This window comes from Triturus cristatus, chromosome 10 (genome assembly GCF_964204655.1).
Source record: "Triturus cristatus chromosome 10, aTriCri1.1, whole genome shotgun sequence".
NCBI classification, from domain to species: Eukaryota; Metazoa; Chordata; class Amphibia; order Caudata; family Salamandridae; genus Triturus; species Triturus cristatus.
In genome coordinates, this window is record NC_140593.1 from 553,842,850 (window position 1) to 553,864,474 (window position 21,625).

Consider the following 21,625-nt stretch of genomic DNA (forward strand, 5'->3'; position numbering starts at 1 on the left):
CTTACAGAATTAGCAATGCACCAATGATTGGTATTCCCTACAGCCCCCTTCTGGCGGCAGCCTCAATCTGCTTACTCGCCTTTCCAGGAGGAGGTACATCTCCTGTCGCTTGTAATGCAGAGTGTTTCCGTGCTGTAGCCACTACTAGAGAATATGGGGACGGATGTCCACTGATGTGGAGTGGGTCTGAAAGAGGCCTTGTACTTTCTTTCCACCCTAGGTGGCAGTACTCTACCTTTTACTGAGTCCTTGAAAATCTCTACAGATTGCTTCAGCATTGACTATCGTTGGTAGATTATACAGATTTTTCCGTTCTAGATAAAGTCTCCACCAGGAAGTCCTCTTCCTCAGGTGTGACATGCTTGTCCACCTTGTGGTATGCTGCAGCCCTCTTTTTTTTTTTAAACCATCTTTATTGGCATTTCACTGATTAATCCAATACGGTGTTTCACATAGTATACACAGTAATAGCAGCAATTATGTCTTAACAAGATCTGATTCTCATTGCAACACAATTATAACTTCTGTGCCACTCAAATCAAAATGTAACTCACACTTCACCCACCCATCCCCTTCGTGTCTTGAGTCCTTTATCTGCACTTTCTTCTTAAGCTCAATAACCATCATCCTGAATGCAGTACATTGTATCAAGCTTCAGAATTTCCTTCCCCCGCCCCTTCGGTACCCGGGCTCTGTTTTGTTTCGTCCCCCTTTTCCACCTCCTCCCCTTGAGGGTCTCTTAGGTCTGCAGTCATCTCAGACCACGTCTGCACATCATCTTTGAGTTTTTCATCATTTCTAATTTTTTTCATCCGGATCAATTCAGCCGTAGCCCATTCACTGAAATCTATTAACCACATTTTCTGATTCACTTTTTCTGTTTTGGACTGGGAATTAGATCCAGTAGGACTGAGCGTATTATCCTAGGAATGGACCATCCTGTAGCCTTGTGTATTTTTTCCAGCCTGCCCTCCCAGAAGAGACTCAAGTTCTGGCATGCCCATATCATAGGAACGAAGAAAGATACTGATTCACCACATCTAGGGCAAGCATCCGACCGTTCCGGATACATTGTACTTAATCTGTACAGGGTTAAATATACTTGGCGTATGAGGTTATATTGAATTAATTTAAATCGTGCATTGGAACTTACTTCCCGTACTCCCTCATGCACTCTCGCCTAGTCCTGCTCGGATATGGGCTCCTCCGATTCCTCCTCCCACCTTGTCTGTATCTGAAGGGCTGTGGCTGGCATGTCGTCTCGAAAAGAGATATATATATATATATATATATATATATATATATATATATATATAATTAAGCGACTTCCTCCCGCCATAGATAATAGCATCGTGAGCACTGCTGTACTAGGGGGCTCCTCTGGGAAGTAGGTCCACACCCCCCCCCCCCCCCCCGGGGCACTGCTGCTATCTTTACATACTGCAGGAATTGTCCCACTTCCAATTCACAAGTAGTTGTAGCCTGCTCCCGTGTCAGAAACCTGCCGTTACTATACAACCCCCCCCCCCCATAGTGTGTTATCCTCTGTCTTTCCAACTTTGGACAGACATGGGGTCTGCGATTTTTTTAAAGGGTCTTATATCCCACAAGGGCATAGGGTGTCTCCCGGATTACTCTCCTAACTGTATCCTCCCACACTTTTGTCACATGTCTAATTATGTGTGAGTATTCTTTTGGAATTGCAGCACCCATCATAAGTCACTCGATAGGGGGTTTCTCCCGTAGGTGCCCACCAGTACTCTTTTCTCCCCCAGTTACTATCCTTTCCAGCCAGTGGACCACGTGTTGCAATAGGGGATCTCCAGTCCTCCATCCACCCATTTCCGTGGGAGAGTTCCTAGTTTCACCAGTTTACGTTTGTTGCCCCACAGCAATTCCACTATCAAACTGCCTAACAACGTAAAATATGACTTTGGGATTTCATAGAAGGAATGTTGTAGGGTGTAAAGGCATCAGGGTAGTATTATAATTTTTATGATAACCACTCTTCCCATCAAGGAAAGAGGCAGGGACTTCCACAATCCCACAGATAACTTCTATTATTCTCCCTATAGTATGCTCCAGGAATAATGAGGGGGAGTGCCACCACTGAACTCCCAAATACCTTATACCTTCTGGTTGGGCCCCGAATGGCACCTGCATCAGTCTGCCAATTGGGATTATTTTCGACCACAAGGTTTATATGAAGACCGGAGAACACTCCAAATTTTTCCAACTCATTCACAGGCACTGCATTGGTTGGACATCTTCGGTAAATATAGGGAGATGACCTGTATCTCCCAAACGGATTCCCCAACCCTCGATACTTTTTATTCTCGTTATCGCCAAGGGCTCCACCTCCACCGCAAACAGCAGCGGCGACAGGGGGCATTCCTGCCTCGTTCTCCCGGTCAAGCTGATTTTGCTGAGGCGCACTCGGAACGTCTGGTTCGTATATAACAATTGAACCCACTGGAGAAAAACCAGACGCATCCCCATTTTTCGGAGGACCGCCCAGATGCATTCCCACTTCACCGAGTTGAATGTCTACTCCATGTCTAGCGTTGCCAGAGCTCAGTCTTCAGTCAGTAATATTGGGGCATGCCAAATATGTGCCAGTCTTCTCAAGTTATTAATAGTGTTCCTCCTGGGTATAAATCCCGCTTGGTCCGGATGTACCAAGCGTGGCATATGAGGTAATAACCTAGCTGCTAGAATCCCGCTCAATAATTTATTATCTAAGTTTTATCTCTGATAAAATTCGGCCAGGAGACCATCACTGCCTGGGCACTTGGCGGTTTTGAGGCGTCTGATAACAGATAATTATTCTTTAGTTATAGGGGATGCCAGTGCTTCTGCCTCCGCAGGGTCCAGCTGAGGTATTTCAATATGGTCTAGATGGGACTGTAATATTTCTGTGGGTGTGTTAGACTGGTTTGATAGGCATTAGCTAGATGCTGGCCCAATATGTTTATAAATGCCCCTTGGGTACAGATCAAATCCCCATTCCGGTCTTGTAATTGCAATATTGGGAGGGCTGTGGATTTTGACTTAATCAATCTCGCAAATAGGGCCCCAGACTTATCACCTTCCATATGGAGGTGTTGTCGGTATGCAATGTATTTATGTTTTTACAGCCTACCCCAGGAAGTCATGAGTGCTTCGCGTGTCGCCCACCATGCCTCCCCACGACAGTCATCTTTATCAACTTGTGTCTCCGCTGGGCTTACTTGTATACAATGTCCACACTATTACGTGTTATTGTGTCTCTCACCTTTCCTCCTTCATGCCAACCTCTGTCTGGACTCCATCGTGTCATTCACTCAACTGGTTCCTCTAGACAAAAAGGGTCAAGTCCTGTATCCTGGGTCGCGGTTTCCGATTCCTGAACGGTTTCGGTGTCCGAAGCCTGCAATGTTCCATCTGGGCATACCCAGATCCTGCCCCGACTTTCTCTTCTAGATTGTGACTTCTGCCTTGGTCCCCTTCGTCGCTCTCTGTTTTTATCTCCTGTTGTCGATGCTCTGGATGACCCTGTCGAGGGGACAAGGCAGGTAACTGGTATCCCACTGTAGTCCAACTAGTCACTTGCTTCAGCGGCTGACTGAAAGAATAGGGTTCAGTAGTCTGTTTCCACTGTCAATTTTGCAGGGAACAGGCTATTTTTCATATGTAGATTACGAAGACGTCTAACATTTAGGAACGTCTGCTACTGAACTTGTTGGGTGTAGTCAGGATATATCGATATGGGTGCCTTTCGTGCTTATGAGCTGCAGGATTGCATTCCTGTCCGATAATTGAATATCTGGGCGATGATGGCTCTTGGCGGCGCTCTTGGTCTTGGGGGTAAGGGGTGGGGAAGGAGGAGGAGGTCGGCAAAGGGACCTTCTGTTCGTTTGGGGAAACACACAAATCTAAGATTGTTCCTCCTAGAACTCCCTTCGGAGTCTTGCGCTTTTTCATCCAGACTCACTACTCTTTTCTAGAGCGCAATGATGGTGTACCTGAGGGTACGCAATTCCTTTTGTTGTGCATCTATGTTTTCCTCAGTGGTAGTTACTCTTTCCGCTACCTTCTGCAGACCACAGCGTAGTAGGTCGACGTCAATGGCCACTGCGACTATTCTGTGCATTATGTCTTCACATGTAGACTGAATTGCCTGTGGGACGTCTAGCAATGAGAGGGGTTACTTTTCATTTTGACGATCTCCATTGTCGTCGCCTACCATGCTCTCTGCCAGAGTCTCTGAACCCAGTGGGAGAGGTAAGGTGTAATTAATTATTTTGTCAGCTTGCAACTTGGCTGCCTTATCCTTGACCATGGTTACAGCGTGTAGGGTTCCTATGTGGTGTTGTCTGTTTATTGTCGTTGGGTATATCTCTCTGGGTTAAGCCTGTGCGTCTCCCACTTGACCTTTCCTCATGATGAGTTTTCAATTACGTTTCCTGCGCACTTAATATTTTCGTATTCCAAACTTTTGGTAGAGTCCTGGAGTATGTGGTAGACCCCTGGAGTATGTGGAGTATTCCAATGCTTGGGGCGGAACGGCTTCTCACAGCTCCCTCTGTCTTGTGCAGCTCCTCTAGTCTCTTAGCAGATATGCCTGCTTTATTTCTGGGTAGTTATTCTCTATGTTCCTGCCCCCGTTGTTGACCCTTCCTCCACCGCTTCCTCCTACTAATGACGGACTGGCGAGTGTCCGCTGTCCTTTTCCGTGGCTTACGGGCGATGCAACTCTGTAATTAGTGCTGGGTTCTCTCCTTTTTAGGTCTCGCTGAGACAGCGAAAGCTGTCTGAGACATTTTGTAAGTGGGCTTTCAAAAGTGCTACCCACATGGTTTTGCTGGCCTGGGGCTTGAGTGCACGATGGCGTGCACGTGCACAGCTGCTCCTCGCATTCCCCCCTCCCTTCTCACCCAGCCCTTTGATGCTCTGCTCGATTACTTTCACTTTAGCCGCTTTGACCCTTGCATTCCCCCCTCCCTTCTCACCCAGCCCTTTGATGCTCTGCTCGATTACTTTCACTTTCGCCGCTTTGATGTTTGATCGCAAACGCGATCAATTCCGCTTGGCATAGCCTGTACTTGTTCTGTGTCCTCACATATGCTCTTCCCTCTATGTTTTTCTCTCTGGTCTCACTCTGCCCTCACATGTGCTTTTCCCTCTCCATTTTTCTCTTTCCTCACGCATGCTATTCCCTCTGTATTTGTCTCTCTTCCCTCACATGTACTCTTCCCTCTGCATTTTTTCTCTATGCTCTCACATGTGCTCTTCGCTCTGTATTTTTTTCTCTGCCCTCGCATGTGTTCTTTTCTCTATATTTTTCTCTCTGCTCTCACATGCTCTCTTCCCTCTATGTTTTTATCTCCGGTCTAACATGCGCCCTACCCTCTGTATTTTTCGCTTTGCTCTCACATGAGCTCTTCCCTCTATTTTTCTCTCCTCCCTCACATGGACTCTTCCCTCTGTATTTTTCTCTCTGCCCTCACGTGCTTTTCCCTCTGTATTTTTCTCTCTGCCCTCACATACTCTTCCCTGTATGTTTTCCTCTTTGCCCTCAAGTGCACTCTTCCCTCTGATCACATGCATACACAACTATGCACACATACAAACACACACATGCATTTACACACACATATGAACATATACAAACACACACAGACATGCATAAACATATGCATATACATGCACACCAACACACCAACCCCACATACACATATAAACAAGCACGCACACCAACATACTCAAACGCATGCATACACACAAACATGCATACACAGACATAGGTATACACACAAACATGTGTACACATCCATGAAGACAAATGAACACAATGACACACCCATACTTGCACACCAACACACATGCATACACAAACATATACACATACAAACACACACACATGCATACACACAGATCTATACATATAGACACACACACTATGCACACACACGCATCTCCCGTACTGTCTCAGGGGAAGAGTCGGTGTCAGCTGTCTCCTAGAGGGAGATCTCGCATGAGACAGGAAGACTCAGACATGTGGCGGTGGGGAGAGACAGACATGCCTCCCTTTAATTGTGTTGTTGCAAGATGGTGACTATCTTCTGCCACTGGTGCATTCAGATAAGCGGCAGGAAGTTCGTCCGACACATGCACTGGTTTCAATTTCGAGAAAGTGGGGTGAACGTTTCACAGATCGGGAGTGTGTGTCAACACGTGTTTCTCCTTCACGGCAAGGCCAATCAGTACGTTTTGTTTAACCGTGTGGTCATGAATCCTTTAATTGCATAAGTGAGCGGGTATAGATGTAAACAAAAATGTAACACTAATACCACATTTTCTGTCACTCTTGTGAACAGGTTTGCTGTGAATGTATGAATGAGAATGGCGTTTTAGAATACGTTGCCTGGAAAAGGGTCAACATGGTGTATACGTGTTTTTGGGTGTTTTTTTTATTTTTTTTAAAATTTATTTTTAATTGCATGGTTAACGTCATGATAAACCGGATTCGGATGCTTCATTGCAGATCAGTTGTTTGGCCCGTGGTTATTTACGAGTTTGGAAAATACTTTTGTATTGTTTCGATTCTTTTTGTCTCTGCCCTATCTCTTGGCTGCGTCCTTACTCTCTCCCATCTTCTCTCTCCACCTCTTTGCTACATGTTCTCTCATAATGTTTTCATTTTCCCCAACTCTCCTCTTTACTCTCTAATTCTTTTTTTGCTCCTTTTCTGTCTCTGTCCCTTCTCTCCTCTTTCTCTCCCCACCTGTCCCTTCTCTAACCCCACTCCTCTTCCTCTGCCCGCCCCCCCATCCCTCTCTCTCTCGCAGTACTGCAGCATAGGCAGCACCAGGTCTCTGATGCCTTCTCAGTGTTGGCCCTGGGGGTGGAGGAGGTAAGTCAGCCCCCCAAGTGAATCCCATTATACACAGATAGTGAACCGCTATTTACCAACAAGTACGGAGCGGTCTCGGGTGACGGCTGATGCGAACAGTGATCTGCTCTCGGCCCCGGCAGGGCCTGTGGGGTGGGGGTGTTACCTTACACTAGGAGAGGAAGTAAAAGTGATATCCTCCCCTCCCCCCCACTCCACCACTGTCTCTCCTCACCCTCCACCTCTCTCTCTCCTCCACTTTCTGATTCCCTTCCACCTCCGTCTCTCCTCACCCTCCACCTCCGTCTCTCCTCACCCTCCACCTCCGTCTCTCCTCACCCTCCGTGTCTCTCCTCACCCTCCACACGTGTCTCTCCTCACCCTCCACACGTGTCTCTCCTCACCCTCCACACGTGTCTCTCCTCACCCTCCACACCTGTCTCTCCTCACCCTCCACACCTGTCTCTCCTCACCCTCCACACGTGTCTCTCCTCACCCTCCACACCTGTCTCTCCTCACCCTCCACACGTGTCTCTCCTCACCCTCCACACGTGTCTCTCCTCACCCTCCACGTCTCTCCTCACCCTCCACACGTCTCTCTCCTCACCCTCCACACGTGTCTCTCCTCACCCTCCACACGTGTCTCTCCTCACCCTCCACACGTGTCTCTCCTCACCCTCCACACGTGTCTCCTCCTCACCCTCCACAGGTGTCTCTCCTCACCCTCCACAGGTGTCTCTCCTCACCCTCCACACGTGTCTCTCCTCACCCTCCACACGTGTCTCTCCTCACCCTCCACACGTGTCTCTCCTCACCCTCCACACGCGTCTCTCCTCACCCTCCACACGCGTCTCTCCTCACCCTCCACACGCGTCTCTCCTCACCCTCCACACGCGTCTCTCCTCACCCTCCACACGCGTCTCTCCTCACCCTCCACACGCGTCTCTCCTCACCCTCCACACGTGTCTCTCCTCACCCTCCACGTGTCTCTCCTCACCCTCCACGTGTCTCTCCTCACCCTCCACGTGTCTCTCCTCACCCTCCACGTGTCTCTCCTCACCCTCCACGTGTCTCTGCTGCACGCCACACACTGCTGCACGCCACACACTGCTGCACGCCTCACACTGCTGCACGCCTCACACTGCTGCACGCCTCACACTGCTGCACGCCTCACACTGCTGCACGCTGCACACTACTGCACGCTGCACACTACTGCTGCACGCCGCACACTGCTGCACGCCGCACACTGCTGCACGCCGCACACTGCTGCACGCCGCACACTGCTGCACGCCGCACACTGCTGCACGCCGCACACTGCTGCACGCCGCACACTGCTGCACGCCGGCACACTGCTGCAACCGGCACACTGCTGCAACCGGCACACTGCTGCAACCGGCACACTGCTGCAACCGGCACACTGCTGCAACCGGCACACTGCTGCACGCCACACACTGCTGCACACTGCTGCATTACTCACTGCTGCATGCTGCACGACACTGCTGCACGCCGCACACTGCTGCACGCCGCACACTGCTGCACGCCGCACACTGCTGCACGCCGCACACTGCTACACGCCGCACACTGCTACACGCCGCACGTCGCACACTGCTGCACGCCGCTGCACGCCACACACTGCTGCACGCCACACACTGCTGCACGCCACACACTGCTGCACGCCACACACTGCTGCACGCCACACACTGCTTTTATGCGAGTTTATGCTACTGACATTGTAAATGACAATGCCTTTTGTTATAAAACCAAAACATAAATAAAAGGCATTGTAATTTTACAATGCCAATAGCTCAAACTCTTATAAATGCGAGACCTATTGCATAAGCGATCGCAAAGCGAGACTATAGAAAGCGGGTTTGAAAAGTGCTCCCAAAAAGCGGATTGCATGGCTAGCACGCGCACAATCACGCGCATCATTACGCCATGCAATCCGCCTTTTGGGAGCACTTCAAAGGGTCCGCTCCCCCGCCCCCAAGCGCGCGCCACGCTCCGCCGGGCTTGTTAATCCCAGCAACCAAATGTGAGCGCCACTCTTTCAACCACCCCAGCCCCCACTAACAACAAACAAGGTCCGCTCCCCCGCCACCTCAACGTTAATACTTCTTTGCAATTATAAACTATACTAAGAAATCCGTGCATATAGGTGCCGCAGCGAGCACAGGCTGTGGACTCCCACCCGTTGGCAATTCATTTGTAGTGTTTAACAAGAGCACGGCGCTTCTTGGCGCTTTATTGGGCATAGTTTGATAAATGCTCCTTCTACAACGTACAGCGAGTTTGACTTGTGCACGTAGGAGGAATGGACTTCAGCACAGGGAGAACCCTCTACCTCGAGTGTAGGATGGCACACCGCCGTGCTCTTTGCTGAGTATATTTGTATATAGCGCCTGCCGTGGCCATGCATTGTAGCGCTCTAGCTGGTTTTCTCGCTGACCGTGCGCGAAGTGACACGGAATCACTGAGTCGGTGTAACAAGGCGTCTGTACTTCTATGCACGGTTAAATGAATGTGTGGAAGCAAAAACTGGAACGATATCGGTCTAGGTTAAAAAATGTCAAGTGACAATTTAACTGTTAAGCGAGACCTACAAATCCATGTATGTTACCGACTGCCTTCCTCCGATCTGTGCTGCCGCCATAGAAAAACAGACGTTAATATTAAAAGTGTCGTGTGTGTACTCTGAAAGGTCAAGCACCGGACAGCTGAATAAATACAATTATCACAGCTGTGCGGAGGGAAAGCACTGGTTCTGTGGAAGCGCACAACTTCTGCCCAATCAAAACATGTACTTGTGGGTAGAAAATCTATACAGGTTTTATCGCCCTCTGAAAGTATTCCCCATGGTAGAGTGTTTCTATGCAGTGTCCTTGTGCAAGAGAACAGATACGCAAGGCAAAAAATAGCCGGTCAGAGTAAACTATGCTTTGCAGATATCTGTGCAAAAAACAGACAAAACAAAAGTTGCAATTTGTGTGATGAACTTATCCATAAACGTCAAAGGCGAAACAATAAAAAACTCACTATTTCGCACACTTGTTTCGAGTCGAGCTGACCTTTGCTTACGTCAACCCTCGTCCCAGCACACAGGGAGCCGGTGAGCCCTCCTTGTATTCAGTTTACAGACCTAAAAGGCGGATACCTAGGAAGCATCGTAGACATGGTCAGTTGGAGTTCATTCATCTTTGTGCCACTATGGACACCAATGCTCTTCGTCCTAGACTTCAATTAGCAAACGGATGCATTCTGGGAATTGTGGTGTTTGGTCTCCTCTGCTGAACAAAAGTGGACAAAGTAAACGCCTGAAAAATAATCCCAAACTGAAACATGACTCATTTAGAGTTAAATGACAGAATCGAGATCACTCCAAGCACACTCATTTCTTCATTCTCGTACGGATCATTTTACAAGAAAATGATACAGTGCCCTGGCTTTGATGGACAGCTGCCCTGGGGCACGTCATACATTTTAATTTCCATCTGAAAGAAACGGACTTCAGAGTTTTGTTGTTTGCAGTCACCGATCATATGATCTTCAACTCGTTTTCTTATATCATTTTAAAACAACAGATCTTTTCTAGTTCGAGTTTTCAGAGCCATCAAGATAAAAAGCATTTGCAATGCAATAGGTCTCGCAGTTAAACGAGTTTGAGCTATTGGCATTATAAATGACAGTGCCTTTTATTTATGTTTTAAAAAAACCAAACTTAAATAAAAAGCAGTCATTTACAATGCCAATAGCTCAAACTCCTATAAATGCGAGACCTATTGCATTGCAAATGCTTGTTACTACTGCCACAGTGAACAGCCGACGAACTGTGCTATAGCGTGTAGTACGGCTGGGCTCGTCCTTCCTGCTTCCTTAGTTTACCTTCTCCTCATTCAGGGGACCATGCTGCAGTACAACTCGGGGGTCCAGCGCGGCATACACCACGGAGTACACCATGTCTATCTCCAGCCTCGATTTTTTTAGGTCTCCCCTAGGCAGCGCTTGCGCGGTTTCGTCGAGAGATGCTGTATACAGTATAGCGGGGGAAGCTCCGCCCACTTTCCTCCTAGCTTTACCTATCTTTTTGAATGGCCGAAATCTTACATGCTGCATTGGGATTGGTTTTTGGCAGGTTAGTCCCGCCTCCTGGCGACAACGTCGTCATTTTTCTTCCTCCATGGCTATCGGCCCCTTTACTTTAAAAACTCTTTTGTTACCCTGCCTTCCCCAATTCACTCCCGCAGTCCGCGACTTCTCTGCCCACCACAACCCACCCCTCCCGTTCGTGCCTTTTTGGACGCCCGCACTTTTGTTTACAATGCAATAGGGCTCGCATAAATACGAGTCCTATTGCATTTGTAAGTGCTTGTTTGAACCTGGGATTGGCTGAGTGCATTCGCACTATTTTGCCTGACTTGTCCTCAACACATGTGCAATACAGACGTTACCTGGAAGCGGAAGCGCGGCTGTGAGAAGGCAGAAGGGTCGTTGTCCACAGCAGCATGGCGGCTCATATGCTAATGCGCGTCCTGCGGTGCGCTTTACCGAGGGCAGGCAGGAGCCTCAGCTTGCAGCCAAGCCATGGGGGATGAGGGAAGATAGGTGCAGCTTTACCAATGGCAGGCAGGAGCCTAAGTTCCAAACACAGTGGACAAGGGAAGGTACGTGCAGCCTGGGCAGGGCACCGCAGCGCTCCATGCACCCCTGACTTTTTAGGTGCTGTCAACAATAACACGTGTCTATGACCTATTTTAACGGCGCTTGATTTGGCGAAAAGTTTATGCTTGCTCTGCCTTTTAAATCGCTGCCACTATCAAGAGTGTTTCTGCCTGCAGTAGACCCAGTGCAGTCCAGCTGAGGTGTGTGTGCACGGACTAGGATATCTGGTATAGCTTCAAGTAGGTGCGCGCACCGACGAGCTATATCAGCTGTGCTGTGCGCAACAGAAGCTAGGCACTGCCCAGCTGAGGGGGGTGGAATGAAAGGCAAATCTAGCGCAGACCAACTGCAAGCGTGAAGTGCACGCTGAGAGGTAAGCCTACAAGAATGCAGCTGACACCGTGCACCGCTTGCAGACACTGGGAAAGTAGTAGTCCACTGATGTGGGGTAGCCAGGCAAATGTGGGCAAACATAGCGCTGCCTAGCTGGGGGTGTGCTCACTGACAGAGCAGCCAAGCGCTATACAGCTGGGTTATGCAATCTGATTCGCACACTTAGGCAGGTAAACCGAGCTCAGCACTGCCGGGGGTGCACAAACTGCCAGCGAGACCCAAAGGTGACCCACTGGAGGTGTGCACACGAGCACAACAGTGCTGGGTTTGTGCAAACGAACAGGAAAACCAATCCAAGATCAGCATGTGATGTGTGCACTCAGAAATGCCTACCTAGCAGAACCACCGGTGATCATGCGGTCTATGCAATTTAGTCAGGCCCAGTTGTAGGTGTACACACTGACTGGACAGCCAATCGCTATCCAGCTGGAGGTGTGAAAACTATCGGGAAAACCTATCGCCGTTCAGTAGGAGTTGTGCACACTCGCCCATGCAATGCACGGATGGGCTGTGCACAAAACAGCTTATAATTTACGTCACTGGCTGAGGGTATGCAATTAAGCGTCAAGGCAACATGTGTAGGAGTACAGCACAGGCCACCTTAATGTGCAATACTTATTACAGTATACCACCTATAGGCGTATTGTGTGCAAATGCAGCGTAGAGTGCGCTTTGACCTAGTACAGACGGGCGGAAAGCATCCTTTCAGGCTACAGTTTGTGCTGACCTGGTCAGAGACCAGCTGAAGGCGTGACCACTGACGCATTATAACACAACGGCCTCATTACCTCAGGCCTGGTGAATGTGTGCACACAGGCAGTGTGTTCTGATTTGATGCAGTTTCAGGATATTATATTGCGTTTCTAATAACCTATCACAAACAAGCTGAATCTGTGCACAGATGTAATGTGCACTTACCTCAAACACTTCACACCGGCTTAAGAAGTGCCCAGAGATCCAATATGGTGTGTGTGTGCTATCCCACTACAGTCCAGTGTACTCTGTGCACGCAGACGGACTGCGCGCACAGATTCATTTGAAGGCAACTATTCTGTAACTGGGAAAGTTGCTTTGTTAAGAGTGCACCATCACAAACACCCGCCAGTGTGCTCACCCACATGCAGTCTCGCTCGTCCACAAACATACACAGTCAATCGCACGCATGCAAACACATACACGCCCACCCACATGCACCCGCACGCTTCGGTGTTGCTGCTAGTACCACTATATATACAAGGGAATTTGGGCAGACAGCAGGGCACCTTCAGTGCAAACTTGTGCCCTCTGGTCTAGACAGCTGCATGCTGGAGTTCGTGATGGCCTGAGGCGGTGCATACCGCATGGAGGCTGTCTGTGTGTGTGTGTGTGTGGGGGTGAGAAGAAAGGTCAGAGGGGGCTGGCGTGTGGAGATCAGGCTAAGCACAGTTAGCGGTGGAGATGATTTGTGTTGAGTGAGCGGTGTCCCCCACCGACAGTAGAGGAAAGCCATAGAGCCAGCAGCTGTCTCTTTCCTGTGGTGGAGGAGCCTGTGGAGGTACCACACCGGTGAGTGGGGTGGTAGGGCATAACTTGTTCCACTATTGGAGGACAGGGACCTCTGCATTGTTTTCTTTGTCTGCCTAGCTAAAAACATATAAGGTCCCAAAGACGAGACTGGTTGCATTGCAAGTGCTTGTTTTTAGGTCTCGGCTAGCGAAGGCTGCGCTTGCGCAGTCTCGCTCGCGAGAGATAATGACTTGGAGTAGAGGGGCTTGAACCCGCCCCTCTTCTCCCCTGTTCTCCATTGGCTGGCTTCTTGAATACTGGCCAGCCATTGGAGAAGAGGTCCGTCACTCCGAACAGGCCCCGTCCTTTTCGGATTCGGGGGCGTGTTTTTTTCAACTTTTCTCATTATCTCCTCCAGCCAATGGCAAGAGGAGAGAAAAGCAAAACACGCCCCCGAATCCGGAAACGCCGCTGCCTTTCTCCGAGGCATTTCTGCTTCGCCTCGGAGAAAGGCAGTGGTGTGCTTGTTGTCGTGGTTTCCAGCACCCTCACACGAATTGACTCCTATGAACTGCCGTGTGTACATTATTGTGAAAGGGCAAATATGCTGCTTTTGCACTAATTAACTGTTTAAAAATTTGAAAAATGATTTATATTTTGTTCCATTATACAAGCTTGGACAAATCAGTTATTCTCACTGTGCCGACAAAAAAAAAGTCACTGTGTCCTTGTGTAATGTTAACTGGTACTCGTGTAAAGCGCTCCAATAGCTACGGGTCGAATTCGCGCAATATAAAACTGCAACAACACAAAATTGCATTACAATACAGACAAGTTCAATGAGCTGGCAGCCACACACTGTTAGCGGTCACTGGGGGAATGCCAAATTATGTCTCAGTAATTTTAAAGAGCAAAAAAACAAGGAGTGGTTTGAAGGGGAGGGAGGGCCGAGATCAAAAACCGAAGCTCCGCCTTCACCACCAGCAGCGGTGTGCTGGTGGTGCCTGCGACCAACGCGCGTGGCGGTTATGCCTAAAGGGAGAGCAGGGGGCTCGGCAAAGGGGGGAAGGGCACGCGCGCAGAGCACGCGAGGGAACCCAGACAGACTGCAGCAGGACCTGCGCCCGGGCGCCCCCAAAACTGCTCCCCACATTCAATACCTCGACCCCTTATCTTGGAGTCAACTTGCGTGCGTTTCTGGTGAGTTGAAATGCCGTGTTTGCTCAAAGAAAGTTCTGTGGGTTCATGTCTTCGCAGCTGGCTCCACAGTGTGCAACTTGCAACTCACAACCGTACTAAGCAAGCGTAGTGGGTTCATGCGCAGCAGAGACCTGGGATAAGGGACAGACTTCGCAAGTGGCCGCCCTCGAAAGTTTACACAGTGAGGAACCCGTTCGGAGCTGCCATAGCAAATCACACCCCGCTCCGGTCACTGGAGAGAGCCGCGGTGGGCTGGGGGCTAAAACCAGCCCTGGGTGTCTTCGTACCAGCGCCACATTGTACTGAGCACAGCCGTCTCCAGGAGGACTGCAGGAGCAATAAAGTGTTTAGGTGTGTGTCATAAGGCTGTGTGTGTTCCCCCAGGGTTGTGTAAGCAGGGTGGACGGCCAACGACCGATCTATCCGTCCACCCCTAAAAGCAGCTCTCTGGTCTGCAGCCTGTGCCCCACTTGGGCTTTCCAACCCTGTTCCCGAGCTCAACTCAGTTTCCATTAATTCTTCTGATGAGCTCGAGAGAAAATTGTTATTTACAGTTCTAAGAATCCCTCACCTTGGCAGCAGCAGCTACAGGAAACAACGACCCTTATTATTCCAGTGGTCCCCTGACAAGGTGGTGGGTAAAGTAAATCATGGGCGACTTTCGCCTTTTGTTTTCTTTACCGAGGATAAAATCCAAGGTGGGTTTCACAAGTGTTGTCATATGTGTTCGTGACTGGCGGAATGCCAAAGCTTGGGCATGGGAGAGGAAGTCGCACCACTTCCCTTAGGAAAGGCAGTTTATCTTTTTGAGGGGCAGACATGGCTGCGATTTATCATTTCCTTGCCACACAGGCTGATTAGGAAGATTAGAAGGCACAGTGTGTGAGGGTGGCTGGACTGTACCAATGGTTGTGATGAACCCCTTTTTGTTAACAAGGGAAGTTTGATCTCACCGAGCTCTGTGTGTGGGAAGCTTGCTCTATTGCTTCCCTTGTTGTACCTGGCTGTGTGAGGGAAGTGTGTGCTGCTGCCCAGGCTGCAGATGTATGGAAACACACATTGCTGATATCCATGCCGCACGATAGGTGTGTGTGTGTGTGTGCGCGTTGTTTCTTTAAGCACTGTATTTTGTATTGTAATTGCATTTATAAAGCACCTATTACCTCTGTGACAAGGCATTAAGGCACTGTACACCAGGCAGCACACTGCTGCTGAACCCAAGGTTAGTGGTTAGTCCAGTGTTATTGGGCTCATGCCCTACAGACAAGGCGCGCGTCCTCGAAGTTACGTCCGATTCCAATTGAGGGCGGAGCCGCGAAAGTGAAAATCAAGACCGAGGGGGAGGGGAACTTGCGAACCGGCAGTTAGAGTACAGTAACAAGCATTTACAATGCAATGGTCTCGGCATTGGTAAAGTTAGAGCTATTGGCATTGCTCATGACATTAGTTTATGTTTTTGTTTTTAAAACATTTAAAGAAACGGCATTGTTATTTACAATGTCAATAGCTTAATCTGTGTGTGGGTGCAAATGCAATAGGTCTCGCATTTGAGAGTGATTAAGCTATTGACATTGTAAATAACAAAGCCGTTTCTTTAAATGTTTTAAAAACAAAAACATAAACTAATGTCATGAGCAATGCCAATAGCTCTAACTTTACCAATGCCGAGACCATTGCATTGTAAATGCTCGTTATACTGAGCCTTCTCTAACTCCTTCAGCCGCTCCACCTCGAACCGCCGGATCTCTCCTGTTTAGCAGGCCTCTGGATTTCTCTATGTTCTCGTCTCAATCACTGCTTCCCCTCGTTGACAGGCCCTGGGCCGCAGGTCGGGCCATCATCCAGCACAACGGTGAGCCAGCGCGCAGTTGCCTACTCACTCTGGCTTGAAGTGGGATGTGCACCGGCTACCCCAGAATCAATGCAGCTATTGCGGAGCTCGGCAGGGTGCCGGCTGGGCACGGCCCCTGTGTCCTGGCCATGTCCTGGCCGCCCGACTCAGTAATCTCCTTCACCCTCCATCGGTAGGCATCAGGTGGCCTTCCCACCTGTGGTTTCCAGGCCCCAGGGGAGAGATCCAGGGCGTCGGGCGCCCGCCAGGCCCAACTTTCGCTTCACGGCCACTCAAGTCAGCAGACTCCGTTCCACCTTCTCTACCCAGGTCACAACCAGACACTCTTCCCTGCTTTCTTCACTGCCAGGGAGGGAACAGGCCACCAGGAATTGGCCAAGTGCAGTCTGCAACGCCCTGGCCACTCGATCGGTCCGGCATCGCCTTCCCTCTGTTTCTGGAGATCGGTGGCCTCCTCGCCTTTGTTTCTTCCCCGACTCCGGGACCCTGTCTCCATGATCTACCTGTGTGAGGTCGGCGCAGTCCTGCTATCTCCTCCATCCGCCTTGCAGCCAAGTTTTCCTCTCGGTTGCAGGGATTCCCAGAGCTTCCAGGAGACTCCATGCACGCAGCCTGGAGTTGACGGGTTCGTCGTTTAGTCCGCTCCCAGCTCCGGAGCGCCCCTCAGACCAAGGGATGTCGGCACTTCCCGGATCCCACAGGTGAGCAGAAATACTATTACTTTATATTGTGTGGGTTAATGGTCAGGATTAATGCAGGAAAATGGTAAATTATTCTGCTGTTGAGGGGAGCTTCGGCAGAGACGCCTACTCGGCCATCCCGGCAGACCATGCCCCCATGCTGCTGCCCTCTCTATAACCGTGTACTAATTGGTTGTACCATCTGGCTGGGATGAGTTTGTAGGGGCTGTCAGGGGTCTGGGGCTGTCAGTCATAAATCTCCTCCTGGTGTGAATCAAGGTCCTGTTTAAGTCTCTCAATAACAGGGCCTTCCCCTTCCTCGGGTACATATTCTTGCAGGGTCAACTTGGACTTTGGTTCCAAAATGTCCTTGTGAGGGCTTTTCAACCGTCTCTTTGGAGACTGTTCATTTGGCGCAATGGTTTTGATGTAGACTGCTTTGACACTGACTTTGGGTGGCATCGGTGAGGCATGGCATCCAGAGGCCGGAGGTTTTGGTGGCTCGGCACCATATTTATGGCTAGGATCCATAGGCCTCTCATTCTTTCCTGGACTGCAAAGACTTCTCTCCGTGTCGGCCGGAACCACTAGGACACAAAGCACCAAGACTGGCGTCTTTGAATGGTCACCTGGGACCATTCGTTCTAGGGCATGGCAAGTTTTGAAGCTGTGCCATCTGAGTCGGGCTGGAGGAGTATCAGTACTGATGATCCTTAGTTTGGTCTTCAGGCTTGTGAATATCTCTGGTGAGACATCAGGGATCCTTCGAAAGGAGAAAGAGAAAGACAGCTGCCCTCTTCATCGCTAGCTTCGGTGTCAACATCAGAGTCTCCAGATGCTATGCAGCAAGGGCTACCTGCAGAGTCACCTCCCTTGTATACTCCTTCCTCTTTGGTGCTGATTTACTGCCCCACAGACACCACCTGTTTGACATTGGTCTCCATGCTATGGGCAAGGGACATGCCCAACAGTATTTTAAAGTCTTTTTCGGATCTGAACTGTCCTGGTCGGTGAGTTCTGTAGAGAGACACAAATTGCAGACCAGGTGTTGGTGGTTGTGCAGGTATTTTGTGGCGCAAAGCAATCACCTTTGAAATGGGGTCCATTCCATCACCCCTCCAGGAACATTCTACGGTCCTGAAATCGAAGGCGCCGAATGTTCAGAGTTGATTCTTCTGCGACTTAACAAAGAAATCTTGGCTGCGTCATGTGGTAGATGCTGGGCAATGGTTTAGCTTCTCCGGGTCAAGTAGGCCTTGAGAAAGAGCGTCATTGATAGGGAGTTATGAAGATCACGTCCAAGAATGATGAGAAAAACAATCTCAAGATGGAGTCGATGACCATGCGCGTTGCCTCGAAGAGGTGGAGTCACTGGATTCGGGGACTCCATAGACTTCATTGAAGGAAAACAAGTTGTAAACATCCGAGCCCAACACTAGATGGCAGGAGTGTGCACAGCATGAATACCTACAGCCACACAAGCTGAGACTATCCATACTTTACTTAGCTCAAAAGTCCCACATTAGACAAAGGGCACTGTGTCAACCTGTCTTAAGGTCAGGCCACACACATCAACTTCACCAATGAACTTGACACAAAGCCCCATGCATCTTCAGTAAGAAGCCCAACAATGCTGGTCTAAAACCATTTCAATATCTCCGCGGTCGCCTTCGTCCAAATATTTCCTGCAAACGCAGTCCCATTTTCTTCTAGGAAAACATGGTACTTAATAAAAAAATAAAAAGGTTGCCTAAGTTAAACACAATCCTAGACATGGAAGTCTGCTGAGTTTGCAGGCCACCATAATGTGATTGTTGGCAATAAGAGCGAGTCACAATTTTGTGACCTACTTCATAAACATTAATGAGGTAGGTAGGACTTTGACAAACTCAGGTTCTTAATTTTGTGTACCGACTTATTGGTACATAGGTAGGTTTGCAAAATTCCGCAGTGGACAAAAAAATAATTGTGACCAGTTTATGTGACTAGTGTTTTATTACCTGGGGCACAAGATGCGAGAAGCCAGTGGGGGTGTGAGTGGGGAATAGAACAAGTTACTTACCTTCGGTAAAGCTTTTTCTGGTGTATACAGTATCTGTCTGTGGATTCCTCACATTTTGCATTTCCCCCTGTGCCAGCATTCCACAAACTTTTTTCTAACTCTCCCACGTCGAGGACGTCACAATGGAACGGCTCCGCACTCGACCCCGCGTGATGTCATTGGAGCCATAAGACAACCTTGTCAGTGTGCTGACGTCAGTTCCACCCATTTTTTCCATGTCCTCGTGGCGAACGGGCAGACCAACAACATAATGCAAGAGCACACAGCATACAAAATACATACACAAATATATACACAGTATATATGTAAAGAGGGAAAGCTAAAAACAAAGCATTTCTTTAGAACAAACTGTATGGCAAGCAAATGACACATGATAGACAACAATGTCAAACAATAAGAACTTTTTCTGTATATGCAGGTGGACAACGGCAAAGGGGGTGGGTCAGTGAGGGATCCACAGGCAGATACTGTATCCACCAGAAAAAGCATGACCGAAAGTAAGTAACTTGTTCTTCTGATGGATACATCTGCCTGTGGATTCTTCACCTTTTGCATTGAATCCTCAAGCAACTCCTCTCCTGGAGGAGGGCATCCATCTCCCTATTCCAAAAATCCTGCAGAACAAAACGTGCAAAATGGCCATCCCTCCTAACCTCCGAAACTAAGCAGTAATGCTTCGCCTAAGTGTGCAGGGAGGCCCAAGTTACTGCCTTGCAGATGTCTACAACAGGGACACCTCTAGCCAAAGCAGAAGATGATGACTACTGCTCTGGTGGAATAAGCTCCAATACCTTCAGGTGGCTCCTTGGGCAAGGCGTAGCAGATCTTGATCCAAAAGATGATCAACCAGGAGAGAGTTTGTGGACAGCTTTGCCCTTCATCCTTCCAATATAGCCAACGAAGAGCTGGTCATCCAGTCTTAAGTCCCTGGTTTTGTACAGGTAGAAGCAGACTCCTAGGGTCCAAGCGGTGAAGTCTCTCCTCCTCCTTGGAAGGGTGAGGGGAGAGGATAGAAGGTAGGCAAGGTAATTGACTGTCTAAGATGGAAAGGAGTAACCACCTTAGGCAGGAAAGCAGCCCTGGTGCTGAGAACCATCTTATCTGCATGAATGGTTAAAAAGGGAGGGTTAAAGCCTGAAGCTCACTTACCCTCCTGGCAGAGTTAATAGCAATCAGAAAAACTGTCTTGAAAGTAAGAAGCCTCAACGGGCAACTATGAAGAGACTCAAAAGGAGACCCCATTAGAAATGTTAGTACTAAATTCAAATCCCACTGAGGCATAATAAAGGGAGTGGGAGGGAACCTATTAGTGAGGCCCTTAATGAACCTCATGACAATGGGGGTCTTAAATAAAGACGGCTGCTCTGGCAAACAAAGGAAGGCAGACAAGTTACCCTTAATCGTAGCCACAGCACAACCTTGCTGGGCCAAGAAAAGTGAAAAAGCAAGCACATCAGATAAATGGTCCTTCAAAGGATCAATGGATCTCTCTCAACACCACTTCACAAACTTGGACCATCAAGAGGAATAAATAGATTTGGTGGAGTGTCTCCTGGATGATAAAATAACATCCACCACATTCGGTGGGAGAAAGAACGAACTCGGATTGCCCCGTTCCATCTCCAAGCATAAAGGAGCAGGCTCTGTAGGTGGGGTGTAGAATCTGCCCCTGCGACTGCCAGAGGCGGTCTGCCCAGAGGGGGAGATGGAGCGGAGGGTGTGATGAGAGGTGAAGAAGGTCTGTGCACCACACTTTTCTTGGCCAATCCAGGGTGATCAATAAGACTTGGGCCCTGTCCTGGCAAATCTTACTCAGAACTCGAGAAAACAAGGGTATGGGGGGGAAATGCGTAAAGGAGTTGTGAGCCCCAATCCAATTGAAACATCCCCAAACGCTCCCAGCATCGACTCTTGAAGACTGCAGAACGAGGGACAGTGTGTATTCTCTTGAGTGGCAAAACGGTCCAACCGAGGAAACCTCCACATCATGAAGATGTGATGGACCACCTCCGGATGAAGCCACCACGCGTGATCAGCAGAGTACTGCCGACTGAGAATGTCTGCACCTACATTTAACAGATAATTTGCAATTAAACAAAGCTGATGGCCATGAGCCCAGGACCAGAGTCGCAGAGCCTCGCTGCAGAGACAATACGACCCGACACTTCCCTGTTTATGTACCACATCGCAGTAGTGTTGTCCGTCAGGACTTGAACCAACTGACCGCGAAGGGAGGGAAGGAAGGCCTTGAGAGCCAAACGTATTGCCCGCAATTCCAGAAGGTAGATGTGGAGCAACCTTTCCTCTGGAGACCAATTCCCTTGATCTCCAGATCCCCCAGATGAGCACCCCACCCTAGAGTGGAGGCATTCCGTGATCACTGTGACCACCAGTGGAGGAGGTTGAAAAGGCTTCCCTTG

The 21,625-nt window shown here is 49.2% G+C and overlaps 1 protein-coding gene and 1 long non-coding RNA gene across 4 annotated transcripts in view; one reads left to right on the forward strand and one right to left on the reverse strand.

The window, feature by feature from the left end:
* The window catches only part of LOC146789710 (WD repeat-containing protein 48-like), a 391,919-nt gene that overhangs the window by 68,845 nt on the left and 301,449 nt on the right, over nt 1-21,625 (reverse strand). The window lies entirely within an intron of this gene.
* Nucleotides 11,403-21,625, forward strand: part of LOC146789711 (uncharacterized) — a 184,358-nt gene continuing 174,135 nt past the window's right edge. The window contains exon 1 of the long non-coding RNA XR_014970144.1: nt 11,403-11,535. This is a non-coding gene — a long non-coding RNA (uncharacterized LOC146789711). The remainder of the gene's footprint in view (nt 11,536-21,625) is intronic.